At 45.1% G+C, this 23,772-nt stretch overlaps 1 protein-coding gene across 1 annotated transcript in view; it reads right to left on the reverse strand.

Annotated features, from left to right (window-relative positions):
* Positions 1–23,772, reverse strand: part of NXN (nucleoredoxin) — a 121,881-nt gene that overhangs the window by 35,467 nt on the left and 62,642 nt on the right. The window lies entirely within an intron of this gene.

Genomic DNA, 23,772 nt, shown 5'->3' on the forward strand with positions numbered 1-23,772 from the left:
AAAAAAAAAATAAGTGTGATCCACTGTGCCCAGCCTAATTTTTTTTTTTTTAAGTCAAGGTTTTACTCTTGTTGCCCAGGCTGGAGTGCAGTGGCACAATCACTGCAACCTCCAACTCCTGGGCTGAAGTGATCCTCCTTTGTCAGTCTCCTGAGTAGCTGACTATAGGTGTGTGATACCACACCCAGCTAATTTTTTTTTTTTTTTTTTTTTTTTTTGTAGAGACAAGGTCTCACTATGTTATCCGGGCTGGACAAAATAATTTTAATATCTCTTTTTGCCCTGCCCCCGCTTACCACAGATGTATCTTATCTCTTAGAATCTTTCATGGAAGGGTAAGAAACTGCAACCCCTATGACTGTTATCTTCCCTCTTTACCTAGAGATCATCCCCTTTCCTTCTCATGGCATTTCAGGAAGACAGAAGTTCTTAGCTTATGTATTATCATGTATTGTTGGATCTCTGTTTCCAAGAAAAGTCCCTCTGGTTTAGCAGGGGGGAAAATGTTGCTTCTAGACGCAAATCTGACACTGAAAGGTTGGTCCTTTTATAGACTAATCCATCATGGTCTAATTTTATATGATAGTAATTTATTGAGGAACTTATGTCATTCATCGGTAAGCTATGTCTGTGGATGACCACAAGACTATCTTTCTCAGGACGGAGCATGAAGGTTATCTGGTTCTGAAACACTGTGTATGGCACAAAAATAATAATTCCAACCGTGTCAATTTCAATCCCTGAATCAGAAAGTGACCTTTATGTTGGAGAAGTCACCTAGGCGTGTTTTGAGAGTTTTCTTTTGCTAGCTAGAAACAAGAAATGCTTGGGCTTAAAGGAATGATCACCAAGATCCACCTCTGTACCTTCTCAGGTGTGTGACTAACATCTCAAGTCCACCAAAGGTTTTCAAAGAGGCCTCTGAACACAGTGGTTCCACAGTCATTTTTGGGTCACAGATACTTTTGAGGATAAAAGCTATGGATTCTTTCACCAGAGAAAAATGCACATACACAAAAAAGCCTGGGTGTCATTTCACAGAGTTCATAAATCCCTTGAAGCCTGTTAGTGGAACCTGTCGGATGGTAGGAGGTCTGTGGACCCAGATAAAGGCTCCCTTGTCTTAAGAGTTCATTTCAGTGCATGTCTTGACCTTGATTCAAGTGGAAGAGCTACAATATCGTTCCATCTTTATTCCTGCTGTTAAAATTTCCTCCAACCAAATCAGTATTTACTTAAAGCCTAAACTGACACAAGTGAAGCCTGGGAAATAAAATCTTACTGTCCTGCTGCAGCCATGTCCCTGAATTCATTCAGAGCTGACGACCACCTGCAATCCCAAATTCATCCCTTTGCCTTCAGGATGGGGAATATCAGAACCACCCAGGACTGAGAGCTAACTGCACCTTTTAAAAAGCATCCCCCCAAGAAATGAGCTCACATTCTTCTTTGGTATTATGTTAGAGTATTTATCATCAGTGTTTCTTCATTATCTCTAAGTTCCTTCTGGGGGAAAAGACAGAACAGTGCAAAAAGAAAATAGGCTTCCCAGGGGCTGGGCTTATCTCCGGACCCTGACACCTTTGTTTTTTGGGTTTTTTTTTTTTTATTTTTTTTTTTAGAGACAGGGTGTTACTTTGTTGCCCAAGTTGGAGTGCAGTGGCAGGATGATAGCTCATAGCTCACTGCAGCCTTGAACTTCTGGGCTCAAGTGACCCTCCCACCTTTACCTCTTAAGTAGCTGGGATTAGAGGCATGCATCAACACACTTGGCTAATTTTTTTCTTTTTTTTTTTTTTTAGTTAGAGTCTCACTCTGTTGCCCAGGGTGGAATACAGTGACATGATCATGGCCACCTCAGTCTCAACCTGCTGGGCTAAGGTGATCCTTCCACCTCAGCCTTCCAAGTATCCAGGACTACTGGCATGTACCACTACGCTTGGCTAATTTTTTGATTTATTGTAGAGATGAGGTCTCACCCTAAATTGCCCAAGTTGGTTTTGAATCGCTGGGCTCAGGCAATCTTCTTGCCTCTGCTTCCCAAAGTGCTGGGATTACAGACGTGAGCCACCACATGCCCATCCTAGAGATGGGGTCTTGCTATGTTGCCCAGGCTGATGCCTTATGAGATGTCAGCAGGTGACACAGACCCAGACTTTAAGCACGTCATGCTCCCTTCCCAGCACAGTAATACATCACAGGATGAATCTGAGACTTCAACGAGGTGATACATGTGAAAAACACTCTAAACTCTAAAGCACAGAACACATGGGGCACATTGTTAATATCTGAAGTCAACTATACTTATTTCTCCCTTGTACTGCCAACATCCTCTTCAAAAGTCATTTTTCTGTCAATTCTTTTTTTTTTTTTTAAAGAATTTGGGTCTTGCTGTATAGCCTAGGCTAAAGTGCAGTGGCATGATCATAGCTCACTGTAACCTCTAACTCCTGGGCTCAAACAACTCTCCTGCCTCAGCCTCCCAAGTAACAGGACTATAGGCATGCACTATCATGCTTAGCTAATCTTTTAACTTTTTTTTGGAGACTGGGTCTTGCTATGTTGCCCAGGCTGGTCTCGAATTCCTAGCCTCAAATGATCCTCCTGCCTCAGGCTTCCAAGTCACTGGAATTATAAGTGGGGAGCTCTATTCTGAAATTAATCAATCCACCATACTGTTAGTAGGTTATATATGACACTACTCAGAGAATGGGAATTTCCTTCTGTAGCAAGTGGTGTTTTTTGCCATAAGCACATTCTACAAAACATATGCTTGTTTTCTGGTCTGTTTTATGTGGTCTGTTTGTCTACCACTCCCCCTTTTGGATTATTAGATTTTAAAGGGGCATCTGGAATTTGTTTTTAAACTGATGCTGTGGATTTTGCTTTCCTCTCTACTGAAGAGAACACTAATACCATGTCTGATTCTGAAAGGAATTCCTACTTCGTTTCCTCACTTTCTGGCTTGGAAGACTGAAGCATGAAATACAATATAGTCTAGTACACAAGAAGGAGACGCGGCTGAGCCAGGCAGCTCCTGTCCCAGCATCTTCTGGACCAGGAGACTGGGTTGAGGGCAAGGGCTCACATTCCAAAGGTCATTGGAGTCATAAGGCTAATGGCAACTTAAGCCCTTGAAAGAGGCTGCACAGACTGGCACTACAGCAGCTGGGAAAAACCAAATGACTCTAACATCTAGTGTTTGCTAGGAAATTCCCATTCTCTAGTGTTTGCTCTCTCCAGTGATCATCCTGGCAGAAAGTCCACCCAGAGTTTTTTTGTTGTTATTGTTGTTTTGAGTCAGGGTCTCACTCTGTCTCCCGGGCTGGTCTGCACTGGCATGATCACAACCTTGACCTTCTGGCTCAAGTGATCCTCCCACCTCAACCTTCCGAGTGGCTGGGACTACAGGCACATGCCACCATGTCCAGCTCATTTTTTTTATTTTTCTATAGAGATAAGGTCTCACTATATTGCCCAGACTTATCTTGAACTCCTAGGCTCAAGTGATCCTCTTCCCACTTTGGCCTCCCAAAGTGCTGGGATTGCAGGCGTGAGTTCGTTTTGATGATATCTTCAATTTGCTAAACAACCTCCTTCCATAGCTACCCAAAGGCCAGAAACTCCAACAGAGAATGTCACTGCAAAACCCAAACACCTAGACTCTAAGTATTTATGATTAGTTTACAAAATCCAGAAGCAAGCCCACAAAGATGAAATAGAAAAAAAGAGGGGACAATATTAGCTCAACTTGGCAAAAACCAAAAAGGATGACAAACGAGGCTATCCGGTTACTTGAAAGTTTCCATTCTTTGGCCTGGCAGCTGGTTCTGGTTAAAGATTCCAAGGCTGAGGTTGGAACTATCATCCTTGGAATGCCGGCCAGCCACACTTTTACGGTGACCCAAGAAACGAATGAAGCAAATATCAAAAGGGACAGGATTGGGAACTGGTAAACTGTAAAAATGCAAGAGAAAAAGCCGAGCTAATCTGAAGCACTGCTGGGATTAGTCAGCACCCACAGATGCCGTGGGGAAATGCCACCTGATGATTTCTGAGAAGTCTCAGCTCCTGAGAGTGACACAGACTCTGTCTCTCATGCTAAGGATGGGGTCTTGCACTTGACTGGGGGGCTCAGCTTTTATTTCTCAACAGTGGCTGCCAATCTGCTGTTCAAGCCAAAGCTAAAACACACGTAGGACTCATCAGCAAACTCCTAGGCCAGGTCATTTTGGGGCACACTTCTCCCCTGCCCTCTCACCAAATGTTGACCACAGTCACAGCCATCCTTTCTATGAGCAGTATTTGCAAACAGATCCTGAAAAGTGTTCCCACCCCACCCAACCAAAAATGACCAAAGTCTATTATATGCATAGTCAGAGAGGAGAAATCTCCTCATCCCATCCTCCGATATCAAGATAGTATATACACTAGAGGCACAGGCTCTGGGGTCAGATTGCCTGAGTCTAAGTCTGTTCCAGCCGCTTATTAGTTGGTGACCTCAGGCCAGTTACCTAATGTGTCTTGGTTTTCTCATCTGTAAAATGGGGATAACAGATTCTGTATGAAATAAGTGTTAGCTGCTATTATTAACATCATTATTGTTGTTGTTATCCCAGCACCATCTTTTTTTTTTTTTAAGAGACAGGGTCTCACTCTGTCACCTAGGATGGAGTGCAGTACAATCATAGCTAATTATAGCCTCCAACTCCTGGGCTCAAACAATCCTTCCACCTCAGTCTCTCAAGTAGCTACCTTGCCCAGTTGATTTTTTTTTTTTTTTTTTTGTAGAGACAGGGTCTCATTATGTTGCCCAAGCTGGTCCTGAACTCCTGGCCTCAAGCAATCCTCCCGCCTTGGCCTCCCAAAGTGCTGGAATTACAGGCATGAGCCGCCATGCCCAGTCCCCCAGCTCCATCTTCTAAATGCCCCAGCAGGACCTTGGCCTTATATCCCCAGATCTTTTCCCCTTGCCCCTGAGGCATGATTCCCAGTATGTGATTTGACTGTGACCGAAACTTTCAGAGCCTGGTACACCTTTTAGGCCAAGTATAGTACTTAGCACATTATGGGTTCAAGAAATTATGAACAAATGAATGGAAAGAAGGGAGAGAGGAAACGCTGTCCTAGGTCAGCCACACTAGATGCCCAGTTACACAGTCAAGTTCAGCTGTTTCAATGACTTTTTCATAATCAAGCCTCCTCTTTGGGGACCCAGAATGCTCTTGAAATTGCAGAATAAATGACCCAAAACAAGTGCTAGTGGAATGAGAGCTCCTCTTCCTTCATCCAATAGTGCCTTTGATCCCCATACCCTCCCCATCTTCCCACTTCTCTTTTGCCTAGAGCTGACACAGGGAACAGACCAGCCTGTGAGACCAAGGAAAAGAGGCAGGTGGTCTACGCCAGGCTGATCAAATCCTTCACCAGCTTAAGAGTACTCAAAGCCCTCCTAGTGGATTTGCCATTATGACACTGGATTTTATAGCTGGTTCAGAGAGAGGCCCTATGCCCCAAGGGTCACAAGAGTGTCAGTTCTAGAAAATAATGTGTCTACTCTGATTCCTGTGGACAAAACTGCCTGGCACTAGATATGCCACAAACTCTCTTTCTGGGTCCTTCTCTGCTACTCCAGGCTATATTCAAAGAAAAAGGAAAGAACAGGTAAAAGTGATGTGAAAAATTTTTTCATCGCTTTACATCTCAGAATAGTGAATTTTCCAACTGATTTATCACTGAACTAGTTGGGCTACACAATCCAACAGAGCTTAATTAGCTGTGGCTTACCACACTCTCATCAAAGTGCTGCAGGGAAATGAAGGTGGTGAGGTACCATGCCTGCCTTCAAGACCCTCCCAGCCTAGAAGTGGAAAATGGCTAAGATTGTCAATTTTATTTTATATATATATATACCACAATTAAAAAAAGAAAACTGACCCACCTGGGCAACTTGGCGAGACCTCATCTCTACAATAAATCAAAAAATTAGCCGGGTGTGGTAGCGCGCGCCTGTAGTTCCAGCTACTTGGAAGGCTGAGGGGGAAGGATCGCCGGACCCCAGCAGGTCGAGGCTGCGGTGGCTGGGAGTGGCCACTGCACTCCAGGCTGGGTGACAGAGTGAGACTCCAACTCAAAAAAAAAGAAAACTGTGAAGCTACAACCACGTCCATATAGACATAAGGTAGACTGTGCCAACTGCCAGGAGAAATGGGCAGAAAGGGCAAGAAGGAAGGCAGGCTCTGACCTAGTTTACCGAATATGCCACCTATGGCTCTGTATGTAAATTAAATTAAACCACACTTACTGTTTCAACATCCTTTATATAATCCCTTTCATTCCAAATGGGGTGGCCACACAACCAACAAGCTCGCAGTTGAATATGGTCCTCAAAAGTCAGTCAATACTTCTGTTTGCTGGAGGGTGGTATGGTATGGATTAAGTGGTTCAGGAATGTGGTTCTGGAGCCAGACTGCCTGGGTTCAAATCCAGCTGGGTGAACTTTGGCATGTTATATCACCTCTCAGAGCTTCAGTTTTCTCATGAGTAAAATGAAGATAATAACAACACCATTTCATATCATTACTGTGAGAATGACTGGGCTCACACAGAGGGTGCCAAAAACATGTATATACATTTTAAGGTCAGGCTCGGTGGCTCAGCCTGTAATCCCAGCACTTCGGGAGGCCGAGGCGAATGGACTGGCTGAGCCCCTGGGTTCGAGGCCAGTCCGGGCAACTTGGCAAGACTTCATCTCTACAATAAATAAAAAATTAGCTGGGCATGGTAGCACACACCTGTAGTTCCAGCTACTTGGAAGGCTGAGGCGGAAGGATCGCTGGAGCCCAGCAGGTTGATGCTGGGGTGGCCGTGAGTGTGCCACTGCACTCCAGCCTGGGTCACGTAGTAAGACTCCAACTCAAAAAAATAAAAAAGGAAAAACTATATTAAGATGATAATACTCAATATATACCGATAACAAAAGGTGAATACATGTCACTTTTGACTTCTGCAATTATAAGAGGTGCTCAAAGTGGTTACCATCAGCATCCAGACACTTCTGCTTACAGCAAACTAAAAGCAATACATAGATAACATCTCTTAAGATGTGTATACATTTTTTGGCACCCCCCAGCATATGTACAACACTTAGGATATTGCTTGGTTCACAGTAATTGTTAGAAATAATGAAGAAGGTGTTAGAAATAATGAGGAGGATGCCTCCAGAGAATACTGCCATTTTTCCTCCACCCTAAGTGGAAAAACATGAGTCCCCTTCAGCCCCTGCTTAGCACCTGTGCCAGGTATGGGTTCCCATTCTGGTGGAGGGAGCACGGAGGAAATGACTTCTTGAACCTTGTATCAATTTGGAATTCCTCCAGATGGAGGGACCAGGAGTCAATCCTACATAGTAAACGTCTGCTACTCTCAGCCAGGTGTGGGGGGCTTCTTAAGTCCTAAGAGCCCCTCTTTGCTGCTAGTATGCGAGGCAGAAAATATGATAAGCTGCTTCCTCCTTTTCCCTTTTTTTTTATGTTTTAATCAGTGGTTTTTTTTAATCAATAGTTTTTATTATGGTTTTGTGGGGTACAGTTAAGGGTTAGGTGTACAATTACGTTTCATTCAGGCACCCTGTTGATAAGAGGTGTTTTCCCATCCCCAGACAGATATTTGCTACTGTTAATCCCATCCCCCTCCCCCTCCACCTTTTCCCTCTTTACCCAAGAGATGCCTGCTCTCATCAGCAGCCAGCCTTCCACCACACACCTCACACGTTTGGAGCAAGCTCTGCATCCACCCTAACTTTTTGCTCCAAAGTGGAGTTGATTTTTTTAAAAAGTGACGCTACAACCAAGTCCACATAGACATAACATAAAGCAGACTGTGCCAATTGCCAGGAGAAATGAGCAAAAAGGGCAAGAAAAACACTGACGGTTCCCAGGATAGAGGGCTGCACCGTGCTTCTCTTAGGGTGAACACATCACAACCACTACCCCTCAAAGCCCTTCTCCAGGGGGGACCACTGTGTGTTGGCAACCCTCAGTCCTCCATAGCACAGAGGCGGGAAGCAGAGTGTAGGGGCAATAGCACAAGCTCTGGGGACAGATGGCCTGTGTTTGGACCTGGCTCTGTCACCTTTGGCATATTACTTAGTCTCCCCATGCCTCACTCCGGTCCTTACTTCCTAGGGTTACCTCCTCTGGTCCTTATCCTCCTGTGAGGACAGATATGTAGGAAGTGCCTAGAAACATTCTTGGCACACAGTTAGCACTCGCATGCTTATACGCCTAAGGCAGGCCCTTCCAGATTTTATATCAGAAAGGGCAATGGCTCTGCATGTGGTCCTGACACTGCAGGAGCACTTAAAGAGCAATATTGACTACCGTGATTAAAAATGCCATAGCACTGCCAGTCACTGTCAGGGCTGGGACCCAGAGTAATCCACACAAACAAACACTGTAGAATACGAGGAAAGACCCCCAAAAACTGGAAATTTACTTATAAAAAATTTTGTGTTTATTCTTACATGTTTAAACTTCAGTTACCTTCAGAGTACTCTCCATTCAACGCAACATACCTATCAAGATGCTTTTTCCACTGCTCAAATCAGTCTTTGAACTTGTGAATTTTGATACCTTTTGTGTTTCTGCCATTTTTCGTTTCTCCTCTTCCACATGTGCAAAATGTTTCCCTTTGAGGACTACTTTTTTCATCCAGGAGAACAAGAAAACAAATTCATGCAGGGCGAGATCTGGTGAATAGGGAGGATGGGGCATGGGAGAGATGCCATTTTTTGTCAAAAACTGCTGAAAACTCAGTCTGGTATGGGCAGGTATGTTCGTAAGTCACCCATCATGAAATGGGCAAATGTGTGGAAAGAATCTCCCCCCCCAAAAAAAAATCACTGAAGCTGAACACAGCCTCTCGCAACAACACTAGCTGGTACACTGATGCCAATGGGTTCCTAGAACACTAACTTAGTGGAGGAAGCCCGTACTGTTGGAGACCCGCCCTCCAAAAGATAATTCCAGTTTTTTGGAGGTCTCCCCTTATATTTTACAAGGGACTTTCTCCCAGAGGGTAAGCAGATCAGCTCTGACAAAGGGACTACCCAGGAGTTTCTACTTCCCCAGCAATGGCTCTGGGTGGGGCAAAAGCACAAACAGCGATCCTTCCAATGAAACCCATTCTAAATCCTTCCAGTTAAAGCCCTCACTTCATCACAGAAAGAAAGACACTTTCTGGACTAGCACTGGTCTGTGGGTCTTTCATGTATGGGGGAGTGGCTGGACTCAGCTCAGATGTGGTCCCCAGTTCCAATCACAACATCTAGAGGCACAAGGGGCTGATGGTGGCCACACCGGTAAAAGTTAAAAAAGACAGCCGGGCTCGGTGGCTCAGCCTGTAATCCCGCGCCTTTAGGAGGCTGAGGTGAGTGGATTGCCTGAGCCTGCAGGTTCGAGACCCACCTGGGCAGCGAAACCTCATCTCTACAATAAATCAAAAAATCAGCTGGGTGTGGTAGCGCATGCCTGTAATTCCGGCTATTTGGAAGGCTGAGGAAGAAGGATCGCCGGAGCCCAGCAGGTCGAGGCTGCGGTGGCTGGGAGCGGCCACTGCACTCCAGTCTGGGTGATAGAGTGAGACTCCAACTCAAAAAAAAAAAAGTTAAAAAAGACAAAAGCTGGGCCACACGTGGCCTGGAGCCTGGGTCTAACTGCTAGCACTGGCAGAGGGCTGCAGTTGTGTGGTCCCGGTGGCAAAGGCCACAGCAGGTCACTGGCGAGGATGAAGGGTGAACATGGGAAAGGGGCCATGTCCCATGTGCAACTGCATCCAAAGACTGACCAGAGGCACCTAAAACACATTCCCACCTGCCTCTTCCCGCTTTCCAGGAGTCACTCCCCAAGCAACTTGGCTGCTAGACTTCCTTCTAGAAAACTGCACCCCAGACTGGCTTCCGTCAACAGCAACTAATGAGATCAAAAACGATGCCCACAAATAAAAAGACAAATGTGTCAATGTTTTCTTCCCACTCTTTCAAAAGTGCCGAAATGCAAACTATTTAATTACTGTAGTCCACGGCTGGTGTGGAGAGCCAGGTTCCCTGACACATGGAACTCGATCTCATTTGTAACACCAATTAAGGAGGTTCATTTACTATGCCATACAACTTCCTGCCCTAATGGCTCTGCAAGACGGGAGATGAGCAGTTAGCTGGGAGTACAAAGCGGCATATGGCTGCCAGGTTCCTTCTGGCCGACACCACAGACGGAGGGAAAGGCTGCTCCATTTCCCCGAGCTGCCGTTCTCCCAAGCTGACAGAAGGGATTTCCTAAAGCCCCATCTGGTAGAAAAGCCTCCGCTGGGCAGAGTGGTTTGGAACAGCGAGGGGGTGGCTGGTAATAACAGGCCAGGGCCATATGCTCTAAAGAGAGAAGATCTAAGGAAGTGGCTGGGAGTTTGTAGATGAGAGGGGGACAGGGAACCAGCATTGGTCTGGAATTGGAAAAACCATGTCCCAGCTCCAAAGGCAGCCACTTCTACGGGGGATAGGGCTTCCGTGGCATGTGTCATTGTGGATCCCTCTGCTGACAGTATCGGGAAAGGCTTTAACTTTTCCCACGGTCATTCTGAGTGGTGCAGTTTTACTTGGACACCGGGACCTTGACCTGCAACCTTTTTTTGTGAGACATGCCACCACACAAGTTCAACCCAGTTTAAGCAAAGAGAAACAAGTTCGGAACCAGATCTTTATAGAGCCCATCAGGTTAAAACAAAAGAAGAGGAAAGAAAGGATGTGTGGGAATAAGGGCTACGTCGAAGGAAAAGTGCCATTCCTTGTAGATTTGGGGAATCTGCTGAAGGAATATGCTTGTCAAGTCAGTCATATCTCCTACCCAACCCCCCTTCTTAGCTGGAAGGTAGCAGATGCTACCAATTTACCACAACTAATCAATCCCGTGTAGCTCAGTAACATACATAAGGCCATCAAATTTGGAAGCTGACCCGAGCTGATGACAGGACTTGGCAAAAAAGATGCCAGCAAGGTTTCTTTGCTAGTTTGTTTTGCTTTTTTAAATTAAAAAAAAGTATCCACACCAAGAAGACTTCTTCATCTGAAAATAAACCTTCCCTAGGAGACAGTGTTAGTGCAGGTTCCCGAGGACAGGACAACAGGGTCCCCCCAATCAGCCTCCTCGGTTCTGGGTGGGCTGACAAGCCATAACCCTAGAGCTCCAAGCTCTGATGCTCCAATGCTCATCTCAGCACTTGAATGACATGCCCAGCATGGACTTCCTGCATATGACAGAACCCCAGGACCAGGCACCACAGTGAAAAGCTCCCATGAGAAAGACAGGTAGGTTCCATAAACAACGGAAACAAGAGAAGGGATCCACCACGTCAAGAGCAAGAGGAAATTCTACCCTTCTAGAATCCTACTGTCATCTTCTTCGCAGGGCTCGAAATCAAAAGACGATCTCACATCCCAGATGAGTCCCTCCAGGACCTAAGTTTTATGCTGCGTTGTGTCATCAGTGCCTTCCATGTGGTAGGTTCTCAACAAATGATGATGATGATGTTCAGGCCAATGAAGAGTGTGCTACGAACTCCTCACACTTGACTCCACCGATGTGGCATGAGAAACAAGCAAGCTGATGTTGCATTTTCACACATTCATCATGGTTCTGAAACAGCTACTCAAAAAGCTGCTATCCAAAGATGAAATCGGACAAATCATCTCGAAACTTTTCTGCAGCTTCCAGTAGATTAGGAATGTGATTGCATAACGCCTCCTAACCCAAATGCTATAATAAATTACAAGCCAGCCGGGTGAACTTTTCCATGTCCGCTCTCCAAAATGAAAATAAGAGCAGGAAGTGTGGTTTGTGAGAATGACAGAGATGTTTATCATTTCGGCACCTTCCATACCTGTTCCACCGTGGAGCCATTAGCACTCAGCAGAACACCCTTTTCAATTTCCTACTTGATTGTTATTTCATCAGGGCTTCCTCCCCCCCCTACTTTTTCCCTTGGCTGGATAGAAAGCTCCACTTCTTGGCAGAACTTTCTGAGTGCCCAGTTATAAACCCCTTGTTACCACTTTCCTGCTTCAGGAAGTCCCCACTGAGCCCCAGCCAAATGACAAGGAGAGGAAAGGAAACATTTACAATGATGTGAGAAATTCCCAGTCTGGAAAAAAAGATCAAAGAGGATAGTCATAAGGGTCTGTTCTGCACAGAGCCTGGCACGTGAAAGCCCTCCATAAATTGGACTGGACTGCTTCACCACAGCACGACATCACCTCACCAAGAACCTAGCAAGCCAGGCACCTCCGCAGCTCTGAAAAACGGCATCGGCTGCACTGTCATGGACCAGCTGTGTCCAGAACAAAAGAAATTGTGTCCTCTACTAAGAAACGGTGACCGCCATGTACCACGATGCCTTATATAGAAATGGACCGCGGCTTGCCTTGTTCCCCTCGACCAGCTTTAGAAATGAAAGGGTTCCACAGCACAGTGAAATAAGTAACAGCAGGGAGAAAGAGAGAGGGAGGTAAATTGTTTGGAAAGTAGAAGACAGGATGGAAAAGATGAAATTCAAGACAGATGTGTGAGAGCCACAAACATATGTCTGAATTTATGCATCCAAGTGATTCATGTAGAATAAGGAAAAAAAGAGCTACAAACCCAATGTAGAAATAAATAGAGGAGTCAATACAGAACAAAGTATTACATTTCCCTATTCTTCCAAGAAACATCAACTTGCATCTCTTCTTTCTGCTAAATAAAGTCATTATAAAACAGGGTGAGTGAAGGATCCGAGAGGAAACGCCATTAATTAAACAGGGATTCTCTGGGGTCCCTGTCACTCTCAAGAGGATGTCAACCACCAACAGTTCATTTCCAATTACTGAACGTTAATTTCTTATCCCCAGAAGGTACTGCTGCTGCTTCACACAAGCATAGTTTTTTAAATAGCAGCACTTGCCAGGTTAATGCCTGGCCATTAAGAAAAAAATTAAGCAGGAAATTTAGATGGGCGTTTCCATTAAAACACAAAAGTCCAAGACTCTGGCCGGAAAGACATTTTTACAATGCAGTGTTAGTGTGTGTTGTTTTACGTCTAAACAGCTAACTCAAAGGGGCCACCACACAATTGGTTCCAAATGCCTCACACTGAGAAAAACACAGGCGGCCTGCCTCACTGGTTAACTTCATTCAGTTGGAAGCTTTAGAAGGTAACAGGAAAGAGGACAGCAGCAAGCATGCCCCCGGATGCTAGATGTGTTACAGAGATGGGGTGAAGCAGGGTCAAGGACATAACACGGGGGGTGGGGAGACAATGGAGTTTTTCTGGATAGGCCAAGTGCCAGGTATCAAGATGCTGCTCAGCAGAACATCAGGTCGAAACACGCGTGTGCCGAGTTGTTTTTCATCAATAGATATTTATTGAGCATCCAAAACCTACCAAGTATTTGTGCCAGATGGTGTGGGGTTAGAGAGACTAAGACAAAGTTCTAAAACCAGGTGCGGTAGTGGCATACACCTGCAGTCCCAGTTACTCTGGAGGCTGAGGCGGGAGGACTGCCTGAGTCTAGGCATTCAGCCTGGGCAATATAATGAGACACCATCTCAGTTTAAAAAAAAAAAAAAAAAAAAAAGACAAAGTTCTTGAAGTTCTCTGCCTTCAAGGAAGGAAAGGAACCTGAAAGTACCCAACCCAGCTTCCTCTTTGGTATCTTCTGCCTGCGATACCAGTCCCTGCCCCACCCACATGCTAGCAGCAGTGAGCCTAGAGGCATGCTTGGTCTATGGGCTTCAGCCTCCAGCCACACATGATCACAGTGCATGTGAACACTTGATCCAAGACCAATCATACTCTCTTTAGAGAATCTAGAAATTGGATATAAAGATGGGTGCGATTAGATCACAGCTTCCAAACACTCTGCTACAAGCAAGACAGGAGGGCATCATGTTGATCCTCTCATCCCTTGGAGCAGCTGAAGTCCCTTCTCCCTCCAAGTCCTGGTCCTTTGGTGGCCACCTGCTGTGTCCCTTTATCCCTTCAGCAATGATCACTTCCCAAGTGTGGTAGGATGCAGGAAAGGTAGAAGCATTGATGATAGTGGAGATGGGGACAGGACTCACGTCAAGGGCAGACAGGAGGAGCCTTGTTGGCCTAGGGACAAGCAGAGAGAAACAGATCTGATAGAAGGTGGGGGACAGAGAAGGGGTAACAAGAAAGACACCAAAGTCAGAGAACCGAGAGAAGCAAATGAAAGAGTGTGCACAGCCCCCAGGAGTGAGAGAGGGACCTGCTTCTGAAATTCCACTTCCGGTCCCTCTGCATCCCAGATGAGCACCACTTCCTGAATCCGGATGCCCATGTGATTAACAACTGTATTCTGAGAGTCTAACCCAATCTACACATGCCAGTCTGAATGACCTTCTGCTCCATGTAAACAATTCCTAACTAACTAAGACAGGTGTGTGGGCATGTGTGCGTGAAGAACCCAGGTATATCATGAAATCCTCACCACTTAGAACGCCGGCAAAACAAAGGCAGGCCATTGCCTTACTAGACTCTGATGTGGCCATGTGCTCTTTTAAGCTATGTTGCTGTTTTTCCTGGCTTTGGCCCCCTCCCCTACCTTGGGGAGGTGAATTGCCTCTTTTTTTCTCTCTCTCTTTCTAATTTACTTTCTAAATAAACTATATTTTCTAATCTAAAAAAAATGCAACATGACCTTACACTCACAACCCCCTTCAAATCCCTTTCTCATATATCACTCTTCTATCCTCCCCACAGAGCCCTGGGGCCCTGAGGAGGAAACTCATGCTCATGCTAGTGATGCAGAGAAGGCAGCAAGGTGACTTGCCTTGGGTCCCAGGCCCTCTCACTCCCTGCAGCCAGCGACTCTTGAAATAGACGACTTCTTAAGTGGGAGCCTAAAATGTCATGTACGTTTCATGTCTGTGTGGATGTAAGAGAAGCCAATCTGCTGCTCCCAACTGTGGGCCCAAGGAAGGTGGCCATGGCCATGGGAAAACTCACAGACTTGCCAAGAAAGAAAAGTCCTGTTTCGAGTTCTCAAAGGGTAGCTCTTCCCCTTTTGCACTTTCTTTGTCTCCAGGGGGCGCCACCTGGGCTGAGTCAGGAGGGAAGAAAGTCTGAGGTTTCTTCTTCAGACAAGATGAATGGCCACTTAAAACACACACACACACACACACACACACACACACACACACCCCTCAGCGCATTCCCAGGGTATAATAGCACACATGATATTCAGAGGCAGACACAGCAAGTCTCCTCAACATCAGCTCTCAAAGACCACTCAGGAGAGGCTGCAGGGGGCAGACATTCCCAGGCCAGGTGAGCAGGCACCTTCCTGCGGGCTGGTTCCAGAAGCCCCTAGTGCCACAGAACCAAAATGAGCAGAGTGTAAAGTTTTTGAGGTTGCAGTAAGATCTGACTTTCTCCTCCAGAACAGAAACGTCCCAGTGAATCAGACCTTGAATATGCCACTAATCACTTGCTTAGGAAACTTAAACTGCTGAGGCCTTCTGAATAGAAACCACACACAAATTGATTCTCCGTAAGGAGCTCGGCCTTTCTGGGACAGGCTGACCGTCTTAAAGAGCACAATAATCCTGTCAACTTTAGCAGAACCAAACTGTCAAATGTCAACAAGTTTCAGACTGGTCTCCAGACCACCCATAACAGAGTTCGTGTCCCAAAGCAGGGCGATTCGGTGGAGAAGCTGGGTTTCCCACGCACTTGAGCTCTGCTCTTTGCTAAGCAACAGTTAGACCAGCGTTCTCCAGGCTGAAATGAAGACAGCCAGGACAAAGGGGGAGGCCAGCCCTGCCTGCTCCTGACAGCAGTTTCAGGCCACAGACAGGAGAGAAATGCTCAGACAGCATGAGCAGGGGGGCTGCAGGGTCACAGGATAAACACGAGGCCCACTGTGTGACTCAGTCACAAGAAAAGGCAGGCTGGGAGAGCAGAGTGGCAAAGTCAACCAGGCTGTGCATCTCACACTTCCCTTCTCTGAGAAAGTTACTTCTGCTGAAAACTGGGAAAAAATCCTCCTTCTTGCCTCATAGGCTTGCTATGAGGATTAAAGCAGATGTGAAATCCAGATGGCTTCGTCCAGCACCCACAGTTCCCAAACTCAGTTATTTGCATATATCATTCGGACTCTTCTTTTGCTTTGAATACACTCCTTTTTTTAAAAAAAAACTACGTTAAAAGGAAACTTTATTTGCTATTATCAATGGAGAACCAGTACGACTCACCATAAATAGAGGTTAAATGTCAAAATAAAAAGACCAAATGATCACTAAATGTGATCTAGCTGCTATTGACTGCAGAAGCCTGAGGTCTGCTTTCTCTATTGCAAGGAAGATTAGCAAGTTTTCCAGTGGTTTAAAGATGGAGCGCCACGTTAAGACTCTCTCCTGATATAACCAGAGATTTGAAATGGAGAATGGAAAAAGCGTCATGTAGCTCAAGTAGGGGCGCCAATCTCAGTTAACAGTCCTGCCACCTTAATTTCTTAGGCCCTGTGCCAATGGAGGCAGTGGAGAGAAAAGAGAACACGGATCTGATGGCCCTGGCTTATCCCTGCACGCCAGCCAAGGCCCCGCAGCCTCCAGAAGGCACCTGGTCAAGGAGGAAACCCTGCTGGTTCAGTCCAGTTCTCCTGCCATCTGGGGCCATCCCAATGACTCCTCCCCGCAAGTCCCATCAGTGAGGACTGGCTTCAGCCACAGCCAGTGACGTCTCCACCAAGGAACCTTATAAAACTCACCACTGACCAGGAAAAGCACCACAGGCTTTCCAAGATCCCTCATGCCCACAGCTGTGTCTAGTTCCCCAAACTCATTCCTGTTTTCTCTCTCCTTTCTACCTCCAGAAAAAGTCAGGAGGGAATATGCAGACAGAGTGGTATCTGAATGTCCATAGTGACATACAGAACATTTGAGAGGGAAAAAACCCACTTTCCTTCTTTCCTAACCTGGCTCTCAAAGCCCCGAGTTGATGTTAGAGTTGGATCTGAGGCTCCTGAAAGCATGTGTGGAACAAAAAGTAGGACAAGGTAGGTGAAGGAGGGTGGCAGAGAGGACCACTGTCTGCTCTCTGGGTCAGCCCGAGGTAATGGGTCCAGGTTCCCCTGAACAGTTGGGGTTATACTTTATGCCAAACCTACTAGTATTCATCCTGACAAAGGAGGCCTGGCGTTCTCTCCAGCACAAATTGCAGATTGGAAGGAAAGAGTTTCTCCAAAAATGTTTAATGCAGTATTCCTCCCCAGGACAACCTGAATCATAATTCCCTGGAACAAAGCAGATTTCTGGGCCCTGCCTTTGACCCATTGAATCTAACTCTCTGGGGGAGAGACCCAAAATGTATATTTTAAGAAAGCTCCCAGGTAACTCATGCTCATGGAAGTCAGAGTCACATAGGCTCTTTCCCATGTGGTGTTCCTCTGTCCTTACCATGCTCCCCTTTCCCTGATTAATACTTACTCATCCTGCAGATACCAGGTCAAACATCACCTCCTTGGGGCAGCCTTCTCTGCCCACTGCCCTCTTCCCAAGTCTAGACCAGGTCCCCCACTATATGTCCAAGCCCTGGGACTCTTCCTTCATAGTGCTTATCACAATATTTATTATACAGTGCCGAATAATGTCTCTTCTCCCCACTGGACTACAGAGCTCCGTGGGGTCAGGGAAATACTTGGCTTACCATGGTACCCCAGCATCTACAGCACAGTACCTGGCACAAAGTAGGTTTACAATAAAAATAATTGTTGATTAAATGAGTGAATCTGGAATAGCTGTTTCTAAATCTTGTTTCCCACCATATGCTATTCTCACTAAGGTTTTCCAGGTACATGAAAGTCCTTGTAGCTGGGCATGGTGGCTCCAGGAGGCTTTTGGGAGGCCGAGGCAGGAGGATTGCTTGAGCCCAGGAGTTTGAGGCCAGCCTGGGCAACATAGCAAGACCTCATCTCTACTAAAAAAATAAATAAATAAGAAGTCAAAAAATTAGCCAGGCATGGTGGCACATACCTGTAGTGCCAGATACTCAGGAGGCAGAGGTAGGAGGATCACCTGAGAGGCAGAGTGAGACCCTGACTCAAAAAAAAAGTCTTTATTATAGCAGGTACTAGAAAGGGGGAATCTTGATACTGAAGTATTTTTCTTTTTTTCTTTCTTTCTTTTTTTGAGTCAGAGTCTCACTCTGTTGCCCAGGCTGGAGTGCAGTGACATGCTCACGGCCACCCCAGCATCAACCTGCTGGGCTCAGGTGATCCTTCCACCTCAGCCTTCCAAGTAGCCAGAACTACAGTCACACACTACCACACCTGGCTAATTTTTTGATATATTGTAGAAACAAGGTCTCACCAAGTTGCCCAGACTGGTTTCGAACTCCTGGGCTCAGGCAATCCTCTCGCCTCGGCCTCTCAAAGTGTTGGGATTATAGGCTTCAGGGCCGTGCCTGGCCCTGAAATATTTTTCAAATAGATTTTAAATGATCCACCTGCTCACCTGAGTTTTAAGACTTTAAAATTTTTTATATACCAACATAGAGTAATAAGAGAGGTAGACCTTGAATCTCTAGGGTCTGATGGTGACCTAAGGGGCTTCCGGACAGCTATGCCCAGACTCACAAGCAGAGAAAAGTGAACACTTTCTACCCAATCCAAGATGTCTTCTCTGTGGCTAGTAAAAACTTGACTGGTACCCCAGGATTGAACTGTGGGTAAATTTCCCCTAGATTTACCCCATAAGTTCTATTCATGGGTAAGTCTGTTGAAAAGTTGTGTTTTAATTAGTTTAACTCTCTGAAAATATGCCCAAGAAGGAAGCAACCCTCCCTTTCTTCAACAAGTATAGGCACGGTCCCATCTGATCCACGACCAGTTCTGGCAGTCACATACCCACAAATGTTTAGCTCTGCCATGGGATATGTAGAATAAATTAAGTTTTGGGGAAAAAAAATCATAAAACAAACCTCTAAGTCTAAAGACTCTGTGTACCTTGGCAGGGGGAATGTGTGTGTTACAACAAATCCTATCCCATGTGCCAGAGAACTCAATCAAAACCAGCAGAAAATGATTCCTGTCATATGAGACAGGCAACTTAACAGCAGTCCCCTAGGGGAGATGGAGATAAGAGGGTCCAATCTTTCCTTGCATCTGCCAAAATTATTTTCCATCATGGCTGAGGAAAGAAAAAAGCCCAAAACTCTGAATAAAAGGAGATGGACATTCTAAAGTCAAAGGTTTTGCAAGCACAAAACCAACATTAAACTCCTCAGAAAGGAGTTTCTCATTGAGGTCTTTACCTCTATGACTCTAGCAGGATGTGTTCTGGGAGGAGAAGATGCTTAAGTCACTGTAGGGCATGCTTTAGGGTGGGTCTTAAAATATGGCTCCATTGGCCTTGCTAAGTACTTGTCTCTCACGAGAACTCCCATTTCCATGGCTGAGCCTATCCTTCATCTGGGTGGCCAAGTTCACCTGAACCAAGGTAGACTGTAACTAATTAGCATACAAGGTTCAGACATATCACCCACAATAAGGTGAGACTAAACTAGTAAGACAGATCCATCTTTGGCAAAAGAGGCATCACAGAGTACTAATGAGTCAGCTGCTTAATAAGACAGGGTTTTGGGAGGCTGAGGTGGAAAAATCATCTGAGCCCAGCAGGTTGACTCTGGGGTGGCCGTGAGTGTGCCACTGCCCTCCAACCTGGGCGACAGAATGAGACTCCAACTCAAATAAATAAATAAGTCAGGGTTTCTCAGACCTGAGGGGATGGCAACTTCACACTAATTATGATTTTTACCATTCTGTGGAGAAATCCACCAAAAATATCAGCTTACATGTAGCTTTTTATGGACATTTGCTTCTTCAGGTAGATAAGGTCACACAATTCAGCCAAGTCCATTGCCACTTTGTAATAAGGGGGCCTTTCCTCGTTTCTAATAACACGTTCTTCATTCCGACTGAAGCCTCACCAAAATGGCCTTTACTGCCCATATTTCTACCAATATTCTCTTTGTGACCACCTGGGTATTCTCTAGGAAGACTCAGGCTTTTTCTACAGCTCTCCTCTTTTCTTTCTGAGCCCTCACCAGAATTGCCTCTATCATTTTGTTCATGGCAGTGTAGGCTTTTTTATCACGAACCTCAAAACTCTTCCAGCCTCTATATTCACCAGTTCCAAAGCTCCTTTCACATTTTCAGGTATTTGTTACAGCAGCACTAGTACTTCTCTCTGTAACAAAATACCATAGACTGGGTAGCCTATAAACAACAGAAATTTATTTCTCACAGTTCCAGAGGCTGGCAAGTCCAACATCAAGTTGCCAGCAGATTCAAGTCAGGTAAGGGCCTGGTTTATAGATGATGCCATCTAGTTGTGTCCTCACATGGTAGAAGAAGTCTCTCTTGGGCCTCTTTTAATAAGGGCACTAATCCCACTCATGAGGGCTCTACTACCCTCACCTCCCAAGGCTCCTCTCTTTTTTTTTTTTTTTGAGTTGGAGTCTCACTCTGTTGCCCAGACTGGAGTGCAGTGGCTGCTCCCGGCCACTGCAGCCTCGACCTGCTGGGCTCTGGCGATCCTTCCACCTCATCCTTCCAAGTAGCTGGAACTACAGGTGCGTGCTACCATGCCTGGCTAATTTTTTGATTTATTGTAGAGATGAGGTCTTGCCAAGTTGCCCAGGCGGGTCTCGAACCTGCGGGCTCAGGCAATCCACTCACCTCAGCCTCCCAAAGTGCTGGGATTACAAACTAAGCCACTGAGCCCGGCTGGATCCTTTCTTAATACCATCACCTTTGGGGGTTAGGATTTCAACACAGGAATTCTGGGAAGACACAAACATTCAAACCCTAACATAGGCCCAGGGCATGAACTCAACCCTAAACTATGGAGGCTCATTCAGAACCTGTACTTTCATAGTGCTACAAGAGTCACAATTGGAAATTATTTCCTAGGGAAGCGGTTTCAAACAGATTAAAACAGGTTTCCATTCCGGCCTCTCTTCTTTGTAACTTGTTTCTAATGATCTAATAACTGATACCACTTTTTAGATGAGCTGACTGCATGCCACTCTACAACAAAAAATACAGATAGGCCTACTTTTACCATAAATGATATAAGCTTATCACCTTAAAAGGACAACTGACCTTGCTAATTAACCATTGTCAGAAAGGCTAAACATCAACTATTTTATTTATTTATTTATTTATTGAGTCGGAGTCTCACTCTGTTGCCATCAACTATTGTTTGTTTATTTTTGAGTTGGAGTCTCTCTGTTGCCCGGGATGGAGTGCAGTGGTACGCTCATTGCCACCGCAGCTTCAACCTGCTGGGCTGAGATGATTCTTCTGCCTCAGCCTTCCAAGTAGCTGGAACTACAGGGCATGTGCCATCATGCCTGGCTAATTTTTCTTGATTTATTGTAGAAATTAGATCTCATCAAGTTGTCCAGGCTGGTCTCGAACTCGTGGGCTCAGGCAATCCTCTCACCTCGGCCACCCAAAGTGCTGGGATTACAGGTGTGAGCCATCGTACCCAGCAACATCAACTATTTTAAAGCTAAAGTTATTAGTTTTAATAGTTCCCAGCTTTTAGTTGATTTCAGTTACTTTCAATCTCATATGACAAGCTACTTCTTTTAGTTATCATTACAAATAGTTTACCCTGGAGAGTTCACCAGGCACCAGGATCAAAGCTAGGTAGTCTGTGAAGGATGTGTTGAGTTTTCTTTCTTGGTCAAGGTGACTTAATGGTTTTATACATTCTACACTTTGTTCAGTCTCAAACTATGTCATACTGGGTGGAACTCGGGAACTCAATCACTCCCCTAATATATCTGTGTGCCAGAGCAGATCCAAAGGGTTTCCGAGAGGAGTTCTAGCCCTCCCACCAGGAGTCTTCCCTCCACAAAGCCACACGTGGGAGTTTTTACTGGGGGCTGTGGCTTTCACAAGAGGATGCCAACCTACCCCCAGCCTACTTGTGGTCCAGGCATATCATGGAAGTACAATATTGAACTCACTGTCCAGAGAGAAATCACCTTCCGGGAGAAATGCTTAAAGAATACACTTGTAGGTAATATAAAATACATACTGATTTAACGGCAGAGCAGTAGAGAGTTGGACTTCACACTGACTATTCTAGAAGCAGTCTTACTAAATATCTCTTTGATGGAATGTCATCAGAGTCTAACAATGGTTATATTAGAAAATTATATATTTATAGTAAGATAATCTTGAAGGCAATACTCAATAGATCACACAAATTCCTATGTGGGTTCCTGGAAGTAAACTCCTGTTTTTTCTAAGCAGTTGGTTTTATTTTATCTCACAGACATTGCAAATTGTGGAATGGATATAGCTTCCTTTTTTCTCACTGGCTGTTAGAAAGCTCATACAAAATTTTACCTTCCCATGCAGCAGGTGTACAAGTCACCATACATGCATTTTTAGTTTCATGGCTAATTCTATTTTGTTCTTATCTTCTTTTTTTTTTCCTGAGTTGGAGTCTGTCACCCAAGCCAGAGTGCAGCGGCATGATCACGGCTCACCATAGCTTTGACCTGGGTTCAGGCGATCCTTCCACCTTAGCCTCCCAAGTAGCTAGGACTACAGGTTCACATTACCACACCTGGCTAATTTTGTTATTTTTTGGAGAGACTGGGTCTTGCTATGAAGCCTAGGCTAGTCTCGAAGTCCTGGGTTCAAATAATCCTCTCACCTCAGCATCCCAAAGTGCTGGGAATATAAGTGTGAGCCACTGCGCCTGGTCTTTTTGTTTTTTTTAAGAGACAGGGTTTTGCTCTATTGCCCAGGCTGGAGTACAGTGGTACTATCATAGCTCACTATAATCTTGAACTCCTGGGCTCAAGTGATCCTCCTGCCTTGGCCTCCCAAAGCACAGATTACAGAGGTGAGCCACTGTGCCCAGTCTATTTATCTTACATATCTTATGTTCTTGTTTATTTGTCTCACCTTTAGTTGATTTTATCCTGCCATATTTTATGCTCTCTTTTAAGACAGCTTAAATCTTTTTTGAATATGGACTGGGATGTGTGGGCATATATTCTGCATATATTCGGTTTTTAGAGAAAAATTTAGTGCCTTGGTCTGCATACATCAAATGACTGTGAAACTCCTAGTTTTTAATAACATTCAAAAATTCAAAAGTTGAGCATAAAACCAGTGGCTAGGTGTAATCAAGGTTTACCATCTTCCCAAATACCACCAGGGCTGTCAAATTATGGCAGTGGGCAATGTTTCCCTAAATGAAATTCCTCACCCATGTTTGATGGAGATCTTTTTCAGGCAGCACTGAATAAAACTCAGAGAATGCTCATCCTTTTGCAATTTTCTTTTGGTCTTTCCAATTACTTTAAGGGCAAAGTCTCTCAGTTTTATGTCAATAAATGATGAACATTTCTCCAACATCTGTTCATTTCCCTTTTTAACCAAAGATATAAATTAAAAATTTTTTGTTTTTTGGGATCTTATTCTGAGACAGGGCCTTGCTATTTTATCCAGGCTGGTCTCAAATTCCTGGGGTCAGGAGATCCTCCCATCCCAGTATCCTGAGTAGCTAGGGTTGTAGGCACACATCATTGCACCAGGTTTATAAATCTAAATTTCTAAAATAAGTATATTTAAAGAATAATATTATGTGAATAGTACTACAACTGGTATTCTGATCCCAAAGGTAAGACTGG

The sequence above is a fragment of the Carlito syrichta genome, unplaced genomic scaffold (genome assembly GCF_000164805.1).
Source record: "Carlito syrichta isolate Samal-C Ts95f unplaced genomic scaffold, Tarsius_syrichta-2.0.1 Scaffold302085, whole genome shotgun sequence".
NCBI lineage: Eukaryota > Metazoa > Chordata > Mammalia > Primates > Tarsiidae > Carlito > Carlito syrichta.